Raw genomic sequence first — 12318 nt, 5'->3', positions numbered from 1 at the left:
GAGAGATCTGGCTGGCAGCAGTGTCCTTAGGAATCAGGGAAGGTAGATCAGGGTGGTTTGGCTTCCATGGGGTGTGTGAGTGGCCTGACAAGGAAGATGAGCTCAGGAGATCTGTGGGTAGAGCTGCTTCCATGAGTAGAAACAGCCCCCAGGATACAAGAAGGAAGGGAAAGAGGGAATGGGGGAGGCAGAGGGAAAGAGGAGGGAAGGAGGGATGGGAGGAAGGAAGAGCAACCTGAAGGAGCACAGGCCTCTGCAAGCTCTGTATTCATTCTGAACATTCTACCACACAGTCCTCACAACCCTCTCCTGAACTGGATGCAACCATTGCTCCTTCCCATCTGCGGCTCAGGAATAGTGCAGAGGTGCATCAGTGTTCGAGGGTGTCACATATTACGTAATCCAGGCCTTGGGACTGAGAGAGTATCTCTACAACGAGCCTACCCAGAAGACACAGGAGCCAGATGAGGAAAGCATGAGGCAGACTGTCTAGAACTAGGAAACTGCAGTGCAGTTCTGGTAGAGCATAGCCCACACTCAAGGACAGACCATTAATGGGTCAGGAAGGCAGGCCAGCCCAGAAAGGCAAAGTAGGGGGAGGTCCAACTGGACAAAGATAGCTATGTCCAATGTCCATTACAAGGGTTGCAACATGCAGCTGAAATCCAAAGAAGCCAGCACTGGAGCCCACAGTGTCCAGCCAGCCATGGAGGCAGAACAGGGCTGGGGAAGGAACGTGCAGACAGGCTAAGACTGGCTTGCAGAGGAGTCACTTCTTGAGGCGAGAAGCTGGAAGGAACATTTTTGGAACTGGACAGAATCCCAGCATGCCTGCAACTGTCTGCCATCACCCAGCCCAGCTGAGGAGGGGTTGGGTGAAATGAGACAGAGATGTGTGAGGTCATAAGTCCCTCTACACTGGCCCTCATTTCACCTCAAGAGGCCACCACTGTGACCCCTACACAGACAGAAGAGAAGCCTCAACTCCAGGGATATGCAGGGAAAGCAGAGAAGCAGGTGAGATGTTAACAGCCTAGTACCCCTCCCTGCATAAACACTCAGGAAACTCAACATTTCCTTGTTCCTATCTAGAGTCCAAATGCTCTTGCAGCTCACAGGAATAACAAGGTGCTATGATAATCACTTGGCAAGTTTATAGAAGATTTTTGGTGTGATGCATTTCACGAATTGTCCTGGAGAGAAGGGCTTGGGTCTGCTCAACGTGTTGCTGAGAGTGGGCTCTGAGCCATCAATGCACCCAACATAGGACTGAGGAGGAAGCTCTGCACCTCCAGGGTGCGCGCGCGCACACACACACATGTGTGTGTGTGTGTGTGTGTGTGTGTGTGTGTGTGTGTGTGTGTGTGTGTATGTGTGTGTGTGTGTGTTCATCATTGAAAAATCACAGGTTTTGAGAAAATATAGGACGGAGAAGGAAAAAAGAGAAACAAGGCAGAGAGCAGGAGACACAGGAGAGATGGTACCGTCTGCACCCAGCTCATCCCCAAGACTGTAGAGGCAAAGAGGCACCCTTCAGACCACTGTGTCCCACACTGGCTAGAGTGACTGAGCCAGATTTCTTGCCCAAGGTCACACTGCAGTTGGCAGGAGACCTGGAACTCTACATCACCTCCAAGGTGTCCCATTCTCTACTCTGCAAAAGGCTTCCTGGATTTATTTCTCCTATAGAAAAAGAAAAAAAGGAGGCAAAGCTTCTTCACTTTCCCAGCAGAAAGTAGCTAATATTTACCCGTCCCCAGGGTTGCAACAGTCTAGACTTCTCTTTTGCAAGTACCCCACTTTGCTCTCAGGAGGCTGCTTATAAGCAGGACAAGAGGCCAGTTCCTGGGGGGCGCTTGCTGAAAGAGGCAGAGGGCAGGCCAGGGAGAAGCCAGATGTCCAGGCCAACTCGGGGAAAAAGCTCTCCTCAGAGGCTGTGTGGGAGGATATCTTCCACAATGGGGCACTTATCTTTCTCTGCTCCATCTTCTGGGGCAAGCCAGTCTCAAGAAGAAAGCAGAAGTCTCCCCCTGAAAATCAGGCCTGGGCTTAGTGGCACATGATTTGGGGGAGGTCTATAGGTGGGCACCTGAATTCTCTCTACTGCTTAGAGAGCTTAGCACTGCAAGGTCCCCTGTTGCCTGACCCACAGGGAGTGGTCTGTTACCCAACCTGGTCAAGCAGGCTTCCTATATCCAAGTGGGTGACGATGGAAACAGCACGTCTGTCTTCACCAGGCATCTCCAAAGTCCTTACTCGGTTCCTTCTGTGATTAAAAATAGCCACAAGAATGCCAGCGCCTGAATGGACAGTGAGGCAAGAGCACTTCAAATACCTTCCTTCAGGTCCTGAGGACAGGGCAGCCAGGGAATGTGTATGGGCAAAAACCCTTGCTCCTTCGTCAGGGTCAAAGGCAATCATCCACTTCTCTTCCTCTTTCTTTTTTCCAGTAGAGTCTGCAGACACTCTTGACAAGCTTTCCCGCCACTCTCTTGTACAAGCTCACTTTGAAGGCAGTGAAGTGACTAAGGACCCCAGCTACTCAGGAGGCTGAGAGCACAGCGTTGCATATTCAAGGCCAGTTTGGGCAACTTGGGGAGACTCAGCCTTGATATAAAGAGTTAAAGTAAAGCTAGGCATGATGACACACACCCTTAATCTCAACATCTGGGAGGCAGAAGTGGGTAAGTTCTGTGAGTTTGAGGCCAGCCTGGTCTACATAGTGAGTTGTAGATCAGCCAGAGCTATATAGTGAGGCCTTATCTTCAAAAACAAAATAGGCCAGTCAGGCAACAGAGAGGGAGACAAGGAGTCAGAAAGACTCCAACACGTGTAAACATGAAGGAGTGAAAAAAGTCCCCACCTTGTTGAGGGGTAAGAAAAGAAATCTGAAGTGCCCAAAGGAAAGGTTCAGGGGCATTGTGGGAGAATACCACAACCCTTAAAAAGGCCAAGTTATTTAAAATACCTTGCAATAAATCTACCCAAGGAAGCAAAAGGCCTGCACAAGGCAAACTTTAAACTGATCTCATAGTCACGGATCAGAAGAGCTAATTCAGTGAGAATTTTTGTTACATGTGAGAGACGGGGATCAGTGTCTTACCAAAAACATCAATGCATCATCAAAATTCTAATCCCACTTGTCACAGAAATAGGAAAAGTCAACATTAAAATTCATATGGAAGCACAAGAGACCTCAGAGAGCCAAAGTACTCCAATACAGTACAAATAGTGCTACAGGTAGGACATTCCTCATCTCAAGATATATTACAGAGCTGCAAGAACAGAACCAGCATTGTATTAGTGGAAAACGACGGAGCACTAGATCCAGATATAAACCCACACAGCCACAGTCACCTGACTTTGGGCAAATCTCCCCAAAATAAATATTGTAGAAAAGACTGCACATTTTAGCAAACGGAGCTGAGCAAACTGGATGTCCACATGTATGAGAATGAACCCAGATCCCCGTCTCTCACATGTAACAAAAATCAGCTCCATGTAGATCAAAGACATTGATACAAGATTGGAAACTAAAGGAGAAACACTTGAAGTTGTGGGCACAATCAAGGACTTCCTGAACAGGACTCTGGTTCCTAAAGAATTGTGGCCCATGATCAAGAAATAAGACCTTAAGAAATCAGATAGCTTCTGTACAGCAAAGGAAATGGTTAAGGGAAGAGCTAGCCTACAAAGGAAGAAAAAAACTTTGCTAGCTTTACATCCAACAGAAGGTTAATAGCTATAAGATACCAAGGACTCAACTAAACAACAAAAACCCAAACAGTAATGTCAATGAATGGGCTAATAAGAGGCAGTTCTCAAAAGTTGGAATATAAATAGCAAGTAAACACAAAAAGGGGATCAGTCTCATTAGCTATCAGAGAAATGCAAATCAAAGATGCCTTCCAATTACATCTGCCCCAGGAGAACCATGGTTGCTAAGAGTATGAACAATATATGATGTCTAGTTGGGGTTCTGCTTCTCCATCATAGATAACCTCATTAAACTCTTTTATATATGTATATATTTTAGGTGGATACACACACACACACACACACACACACACACACACACACACACACATATATATATATGGGTTTCCAGGTGGTTTTTCAGAAGGCCTTTAGAGTTAGTTGTCCCTCCCCCATGTTCCCTCCTTTACCTGTACCCTCATCTTCCTTCTTTAATCCCCCTATTTTGGTTTCTTTTTTATCTCTCCATAACACTGTATTCTCTTCACCCTCCCTTAGGAGGATCCTCTCCTCCCCCTTCATCTCTTACTACCTCCCTAACCTCTGGATATTCTAAGTGAAACACACATGTCTAAGGCTTAAAAGCTAACATCCACATGTAAAAGAGAACATGCAGTGTTTGTCTTTCTGGGTCTGGGTTTCCTCACTCAAGATAGCTGTTTCTAGTTCTATCCATTTACCTTCACATTTCATTTTTTCTTAACAAATGAATAATATTTCATTGTGTAAATGTATCACATTTTCATTATCTATTCATCGTTTGATGTAAACTAAGTTGTTTCTGATTCAGGCTCTTATGACTAGAGCAGTGACGAACATGGATCTTTGTAATAAGATATAGGGCCCTTTCTAAACATTATATGCTTCCAAATAAAATGCCCAGTACAGCAATGGGTTGCATCTTTTTATGTTGTTGGCTTAAAGAGTTCTATAGAGGGGTTAGGGATTTAGCTCAGTGGTTAGAGCGCTTGCCTAGGAAGTGCAAGGCCCTGGGTTCGGCCCCCAGCTCCGAAAAAAAGAACCAAAAAAAAAAAGAGTTCTATAGACTGCCCCTCACTAATCAATCTAATGCTATTGATTAACCTTCTCTACCTGACAGTAAGACCCTACTGCTGAAGATACCACAAATTGATGTGATCAAACATAGAGCAATTGAGCTGGTGCTCAACTGGAAGCTCCATGCATAATGACATTCACAGTTATGGATGTACTATACACATTACCAGAAAGGAAAAGCAATCGTCTCACCTGGCTACAAGCCTTGCAAGTTACAATAGCGACCTGCCTGTAAGACATGCCCTCCTGTGCAGTAGGCACACATTGTTAATGAGAGTAACCAAGTTTTCATTTGATTTAGGGGCCATCCCATGAGATAGAGCCCATATAGGACACCACTAAAGTGACCAAGAGCCTGAGACTAGATATCCATGACCTTAAAGGGAAACTATTATCCTGTGAAAGAAAAGCAGTAAGTGACTCCTGGTGACATGTAGATCACTGCACAGCTCCACCCTCACCAGAGAAGCTTCTTCCTGAAGTAGATGGCAGCTAGCATCGAGACCCACAACTGGACAGTGGGAAGAGAATAGGGGCTTTAAGTGCTTAGGCCTGATGAGATGCCTCTATCTCCCCACTCTCCTGAAGGCTCAGGAATCTACGCAGAAGAGGAGGCAGAAAAGTTGTAAGAGTCAGAGAGGTGATGGCGTTTTCTAGATGCAAGTTTGAGATACATATGAACTCACGGGGACTGTGACAGCATTCACACAGCCTGCACATGTGAACTCACAGGGACTGTGACAGCATACACACAAGCTGCACATGTGAACTCACAGGGACTGTGACAGCATACACACAAGCTGCACATGTGAACTCACAGGGACTATTACAGCATGCACACAAGCTGCACATGTGAACTCACAGGGACTGTGACAGCATGCACACAAGGTGCACATATGAACTCACAGGGACTGTGACAGCATACATATGACCTGCACATATGAACTCACAGGGACTGTGACAGCATACATACAACCTGCACATGTGAACTCACAGGGACTATGACAGCATGCACACAAGCTGCACATGTGAACTCACAGGGACTATGACAGCATACACACAACCTGCACATGTGAACTCACAGGGAATATGACAGCATACATACAAGCTGCACATGTGAACTCACAGGGACTATGACAGCATGCACACAAGCTGCACATGTGAACTCACAGGGACTGTGACAGCATGCACACAAGCTGCACATGTGAACTCACAGGGACTATGACAGCATGCACACAACCTGCACATGTGAACTCACAGGGACTATGACAGCATACACACAAGCTGCACACATGAACTCACAGGGACTGTGACAGCATTCACAAAAGCTGCACAGGTTCAAACTGGAGGGGAAAAGCACACAAAGTCACACCCTAACCAAGAAGCTATTTGTGATTGACAGATGGTGGAAGAGAAAAAAAAAAGCAATGTTCTTCCAACAGTGTGACATTGGGTCTATTAACAATCTGCAGGGCAGACCTTATGCTGAGAAGTAATTGGCCAACCAAAGCCAACTTTATGTTTTTGTGTGATTTTAGTTTGTTTGCTTGCTTTTTGTTTGTTTTAGGCTTTAGGTTTTTCTAAGTAGATAAAAAAAATATTATGAAGCTGAGGAGATAGGTGAAATCTGGAGGGGAAAGAATGTGACCAAAACATATTGTATGAATTTTAAATAAAAGATGAATTGAAACAACAAATGCAGTGAGGCTATGGACAAAAAGGAGCCCTTTAGCACAGGGCTGGTGGGAATGCAAAGTAGTCTCCAGCACTGCAGAAGTCAGCATGGAGGTTTCTCAAAGACCTAACAGTACAACCTCCATATGACCCAGACATATCACTCCTGGGTATTTGCCCACAGGACACTAAGCCAACCCATCAGAGACACCTAGTGTGATGGTTTGAATATGCTTGGCCCAGAGAATGGCACTATTAGGAGGTGTGGCCTTGTTGGAGTAGGCGTGTCACTGTGAGGGTGGGCTTAGGACCCTCACCCTAGCTGCCTGGAAGTCCGTCTTCCACTAGCAGCCTGCAGATGAAGATGTAGAACTCTTGGCTCCTCCTGCCCCATGCCTGCCTGGATGCTGCCATGCTCCTGTCTTGATGATAATGGTCTGACTCTCTGAACCTATATGCCAGTCCCAATTAAATGGCACCCTTATAAGAGTTGCCTTGTTCATGGTGTCTGTTCACAGCAGTAAACCTGGCCATCAGTGCTCACTACAGCTAAGTTATGGAGCCAACCTGGGTGTCCAGCAACAGAGGGATGTATAAGAAAAATGTGGCCTTTTTTAGCTATGAAAAGGAATGAAATTACATCATTGAGGGAAACTGGATGCAACTGTAGATATATCAAGTGAACTAAGCCAGTCTTGAAAAGATCAATATCAGAGGTTTTCTCGCATTTGTGGTTTCTAAATTTTATATACAACCACATGTGCATATATGAAATTAAGTCAGAAGTGAAAATATCCAGGGGGAGAACAGAACAAATGTGAGGGAGGATGTCCAGGAAAAGGGAGTATGGAAGGAAGAAACAGCAGGACATACACTGGAGATGCAGTATATACCTGTTTGAGAGAACTGACTGCTCTTCCAAAGGTCCTGAGTTCAATTTCCAGCAACCACATGGTGGCTCACAACCATCTGTAATGAGATCTGATGCCCTCTTCTGGTGTGTCTGAAGACAGCTACAGTGTACTCATATCCATAACATAAATAAATAATTCTTTAAAAAAATAAAAATAAAATACAAAAGAAAGAGTGCTAGAGAAAGTGAATGAGATAAAAGCATAGTATATATCCCTATGTTCTTCTTTTATCTGGGTTGCTGTGATAAAACGCATAGCAAACAGCAACACAAGAGAGGAAAGGGCTTGGCTTTCAATTGCAGGCTACCATCCTTCCTGTCAGGGAAGTTAAGGCGGAAACACGTGCAACTAATCACATGACCCCCACAGTCAAGAGCAGAGAACAATGAAAGCTCCCATGATGCCTATAGGCTGGCTTAGCACCCAGCTAGCTTCTTCTGCTTCATGTATGTAATTCAGGGCCTTGTCCAGGGAATGAATGACACCACTCACAACGAGATTTGTCTTCCTGCACCAGCTAATAATCGAGACAGTCCCCTACAGACATGCCCACGGGCCAATGGGATCTACTTAATTCTTCCATGGAGGCTCTTTCTCCAATGATTCTAGGTTGTTGCAAGTTGACTTTTGAAACTAACCATGACAGAATGTATAGAATGTCATAAAGAACCTCCTGACTTATAAAATTAATCTAATAACAAGTGTGTATATTATTAAATAAAGATGCTTGAGAGAAAAGAAGAAGCTGATTACCCAACAGGTGGCAATATCTGGCACTCAAAGCAGTGTGATGTGGGTTTACTCAACATCGTTTCCCATCATCAGCTGAGTCTATACCCTTTCTTCATTTATTAAATGATCCATAATGCTTTCATTTGCCAAGCTGGTGAATATGGAACACCAGGGCTGACAAATACACTACCCCTTTACACAGGGAAGGACACAAATCCACTCTAGCTTGTGATTGTATATTCTCCTGTTACCCCACTCACAATGGCCCAGAGCTAGAGCCACAGGGGGATTGTGACGTAGTTTGAATCGCTCTCCACAGCTCCCTTGCTTTACCAGAGATGTTATGTTACACTCTACATAGCTAAGAAGTCATTACATATACATTTCCCATTGCTAAGACTGGAGAGGCCAGCATTCACCCAAGCCCAGAGACTTCAAAGATGCCAACTTTACCCTCAGAGCTAAGAGGTCCTGTTAATTCTGGAGGTCTTGGAAGGAGGACCTACCTGTCCATATTGGGTGCAATAGGTCTCAGGCTTGGTCAATCCACAGGTAGACGAGGCTCGAAGAAGCTGAGTCCTTCCAATGAGCAAGTCCCCAACAGGTGGGTAACAGGCCCCTCGGGAGCAGGGTTGCTGGACACAAAGGAGGCCAGGCAAGGCTGCAATTACAGGGGAATGTTGGAGCATCCCCAGAAGATGAAATCCCAGCTGGTCACTCCAATGTTCTCTCCTTGGGAGATGACACCAGCAAGACTGGGGCCTCTCTTCACTGGTGTCAATGTGATGACTACAGTCCTGACTCAGGGAGGTAAAGGGTTCCATATCCTGTGACCTAAGCTTTAAAAGGATCGGGGAGAGCTGGGGATTGTAATACGGCTAATAGAGTGCATGGAGTCCTAGGTTCAGTTCTCAATAATGCGGAACCAAGTATGGTGATGTGCACCTATAATACCAGAATTCAGGAGCCAGAGGCAATAGGATCAGGAGTTCAAGGTTATCCTCAGCTACATAAGGAATGCAAATCCAGGCAGCCTGGGTTACGTGAAACCATATACAGGTATGAAATGTTCAAACTACATTGTCAGTAAAAGGAAATGGGAGAGAAATTTCAGTATCAGTAACCAGCAGCTATCCTAACACATGACCAGTGCCATCTTATGTGGTTTCAGACTCATTCTAGAGATGCACGCTGGGTCATGTAAACTCTGTGTCCACCGTTGGTGCCTGTGTAATCCCCCAGGCCACAGGTCAGATGAGGCTGTTGGCTGAAACATTGGTGGAACTTTGAGAAAGTACACGTTATTTCTACTTTGTCTGCACAGCTGAACAACTGAGCCGTTGCCTGAAAGCAAGCAGCCATGAATTCCAGGAGAACGGAGGCTCTGGGGCAAGTTTGAGAGTGAGAGATGGGGACTCAGGAAACTATCACACATCACTCTTAGGTGAGGACAAGACCCAGGGAGCCTTCTGAGCGAGGCAATGAAGCCTCTTCCCCCTGAACCACAGAGAGATGGGAGGAGGGAAGGATGCTTACCAAGCCACAGGAGGAAAAGTGCTGTCATCATGGGCCAGTGCAGGTCCCCAGAGAGGTCACCTGGAATGAAACAAAGCATCCTGGGTGGTCAACCTCCCTCCCCACCCTTTCTTCATTGTGCTAGACCACTGGCCTCACCAAGTCCTTAACCTGGATCTTCACAAAGACACTTCTGAGAAATGGTCACATTTGTAGGCAATAGCAAGTATCTGGGACATTTGTCCCAGGTAGTGGAGACCTAGAGGGAACCCTGGGGAAACCCCAGGATCAGCTTCCTCTTCTGAAGTGAGTGGGAACATGGGGACTGTGCAGGAGGAGGGAGGAGGACTTCCCATTGCAGCAGATAGCGAAAGGGAGGTCCAAAGCTTAGTTTCTGCCTTGAAAGACAGACAGACAGACAGACAGACAGGCAGGCAGGCAGACAGGCAGGCAGGCAGACAGGCAGGCAGGCAGGCAGACAGGCAGACAGGCAGACAGGCAGACAGGCAGATAGGCAGACGGGCAGACTAACGCAGGCTTCTCAGGGCTTCAACCCGAGCTTAACTACAAGTCAAAGGTACTCAGGCCAAAGTCTACAGGCAGGTCTTTTCCTGAATTGACAGGGTCTCCAGTATGACAGGGCCACAGTGGGGTGAAGCTGTGGTGTCACCATACTAGGAAAACTGGACTGCAGGATTGCTATGATAAGAAGAGTGGTGTCTTGGGAAGAGGTGAGGTGGTGTGGAAAAGCATGGGGTGGTGTGGGGAGAGGTTAGGTGTTCTGGGGAGAGGCAGGGTGCTCTGGGGAAAGGTGGGCCTGACAGTTTTAAGAAAAGTAAGAGAGGGCTGGAGAGATGGTGGCTCAGCGGTTAAGATCACTGACTGCTCTTCCAGAGGTCCTGAGTTCAATTCCCAGCAACCACATGGTGGCTCCCAACCATCTGTAATGGAATCCGATGCCCTCTTCTGGTGTGTCTGAAGGAGGGACAGCAACAGTGGACTCATATATAAAATAAAATCTTTTTTTAAAAAAGAAATAAAAAGAAAAAAGAAAAGTAAGAGATGACTTCATCTGCACCAAAAGCAGCTCAAAACGTCTCCAGTTCTGAACAAGGGCACAGAAGGCAAGTGGAAACAGTGCAGGAAGCAGGCCCTACCTCAGAGGCATGCACCACACTTCCTCCACCTGGGATCGGACACTGGTCTACCCAGTGACCCCCAAAGCAGCTGAGGAGGAAAGATGGGTGGTGGTCAGGCAGAGGGGAGCCAGCAGCCTTTCTGCCATCACATTCTAATGCTTCCAAGTCTTCCTACAGAGCAGTCGGGAGCCCAAGCTGCGAGTGTGGCCTTAGGTCTCAGGGCCACTGAGGGCCAAAGACAGAAAGCATCTCTGACTTTTCCCAGCACTCTCTGCACGTCCTTCCCCAGCTGAAAACCCACCGAGAATGAGGCTGAGCAGAACCCCACCATTCCTCCCACCTTGCCTTTGTACTAAGCCCAGATTTTAGCTGCTTTCTTCTAAGTTGCCGGGAGCTTATCAGCCATGAAAAGCAATTCAAACAGTCACAGCCAGCCGTTTACCCAAGTGAGCTCAGGTGAGAGTTCCCAGAGGAGAGCTGCATGGGCCCTGTAACCAGCCTTGGTCCCCAGAGACCCAGACCTGCTCCATCCTCCCCGACAGGACAGGTAAGGCAGATAACCTACCTCACCCCAGCTCCTATGCTCCCCTGCCTTTCTCCAGATCCCTCTCGGAGAGCTCCCTGGGAATGTGGGGGTCTCCTCTCTTGGCTCCACAGTTTTAAACAACAGCCTCACCTCTGGAGACTCCCTGGCTGGGTGTAGCCCCACCGCTGGCAGCCTCAGGAATCTGGCAGTCGACACGCCCATCTGACGTCACTGCACCCCCACCCTCAGGACAGGACTAGGCAAGTGGGTTGGTCTTGGAGGCTGCCTGCCCTTAGGTGTCTGGAGGGCTGGAAGGTGCAGCGGGGTGTTTAGAGATATGGGGAGGGGGATGTCCCTGGGACAGGGAAGAGCCCGGGTGGATTTGGCACCTTCCCGAGTCTAGTAGGTATCAGCTTCCTCTTAAGTCCCAGACTACCCTTGGACAGAAGACCAACCAGGCAGGAGACACACAGCATACAGTGGATTATGTTAGGGTTTGGGCATGTCACCAGGCTGGACAGTTTAAGACTCAAAACATTCAGAACCCTGGAAAGCACCAGGCTTAACCCAGAGGAAAATTGAGAAAAATCCCAAATTCCTAGGGGTCCTTAGGGGTCCTAAAAAGCTTAGGAAGTAGACAAAGCTCACTTCTCCCGAGGAAGTTGAACAGAGCAGCCTACATCCTAAGCCTCAAGCTCCTTTGGCACTGCTGGCAAGGAGCCCCAGGACAGGTAACTGCCTGTGAGTCACTGTCCCAGCTGCTCCTGAGCCCCACCCTCCTGGGTAGGAATGCCAGCCTGCAGGGCCAGGAAATAGACCTGACCAGGAGTGTGAGAAGGCTGAGGCACAGTTGGGATCCTAAAGCCAAGGCAGACTTCCCCTGGCAACAGCCAGGCCTGGGTACACAGTCCCTCTGTGGGGTCTCATGGGCTCAGCCACTAAGTGCAGAAACAGGACCAGGAGGAAAAGCTGGTCAAGGATACATCCCCTTCCAGGCTGGGTCAGA

At 47.4% G+C, this 12318-nt stretch overlaps 1 protein-coding gene across 1 annotated transcript in view; it reads right to left on the bottom strand.

The window, feature by feature from the left end:
* Positions 1-8794, bottom strand: part of Lamb3 (laminin subunit beta 3) — a 39967-nt gene extending 31173 nt beyond the window's left edge. Inside the window, exon 1 of the mRNA XM_032915276.1 lies at positions 8639-8794. The gene's annotated coding sequence lies outside the window, so the exon portion shown is untranslated. The remainder of the gene's footprint in view (positions 1-8638) is intronic.
* Positions 8795-12318: the final 3524 nt, after the last annotated feature.

This window comes from Rattus rattus, chromosome 10 (assembly GCF_011064425.1).
Source record: "Rattus rattus isolate New Zealand chromosome 10, Rrattus_CSIRO_v1, whole genome shotgun sequence".
NCBI lineage: Eukaryota > Metazoa > Chordata > Mammalia > Rodentia > Muridae > Rattus > Rattus rattus.
This window is presented reverse-complemented; position numbering and strand designations above follow the sequence as displayed.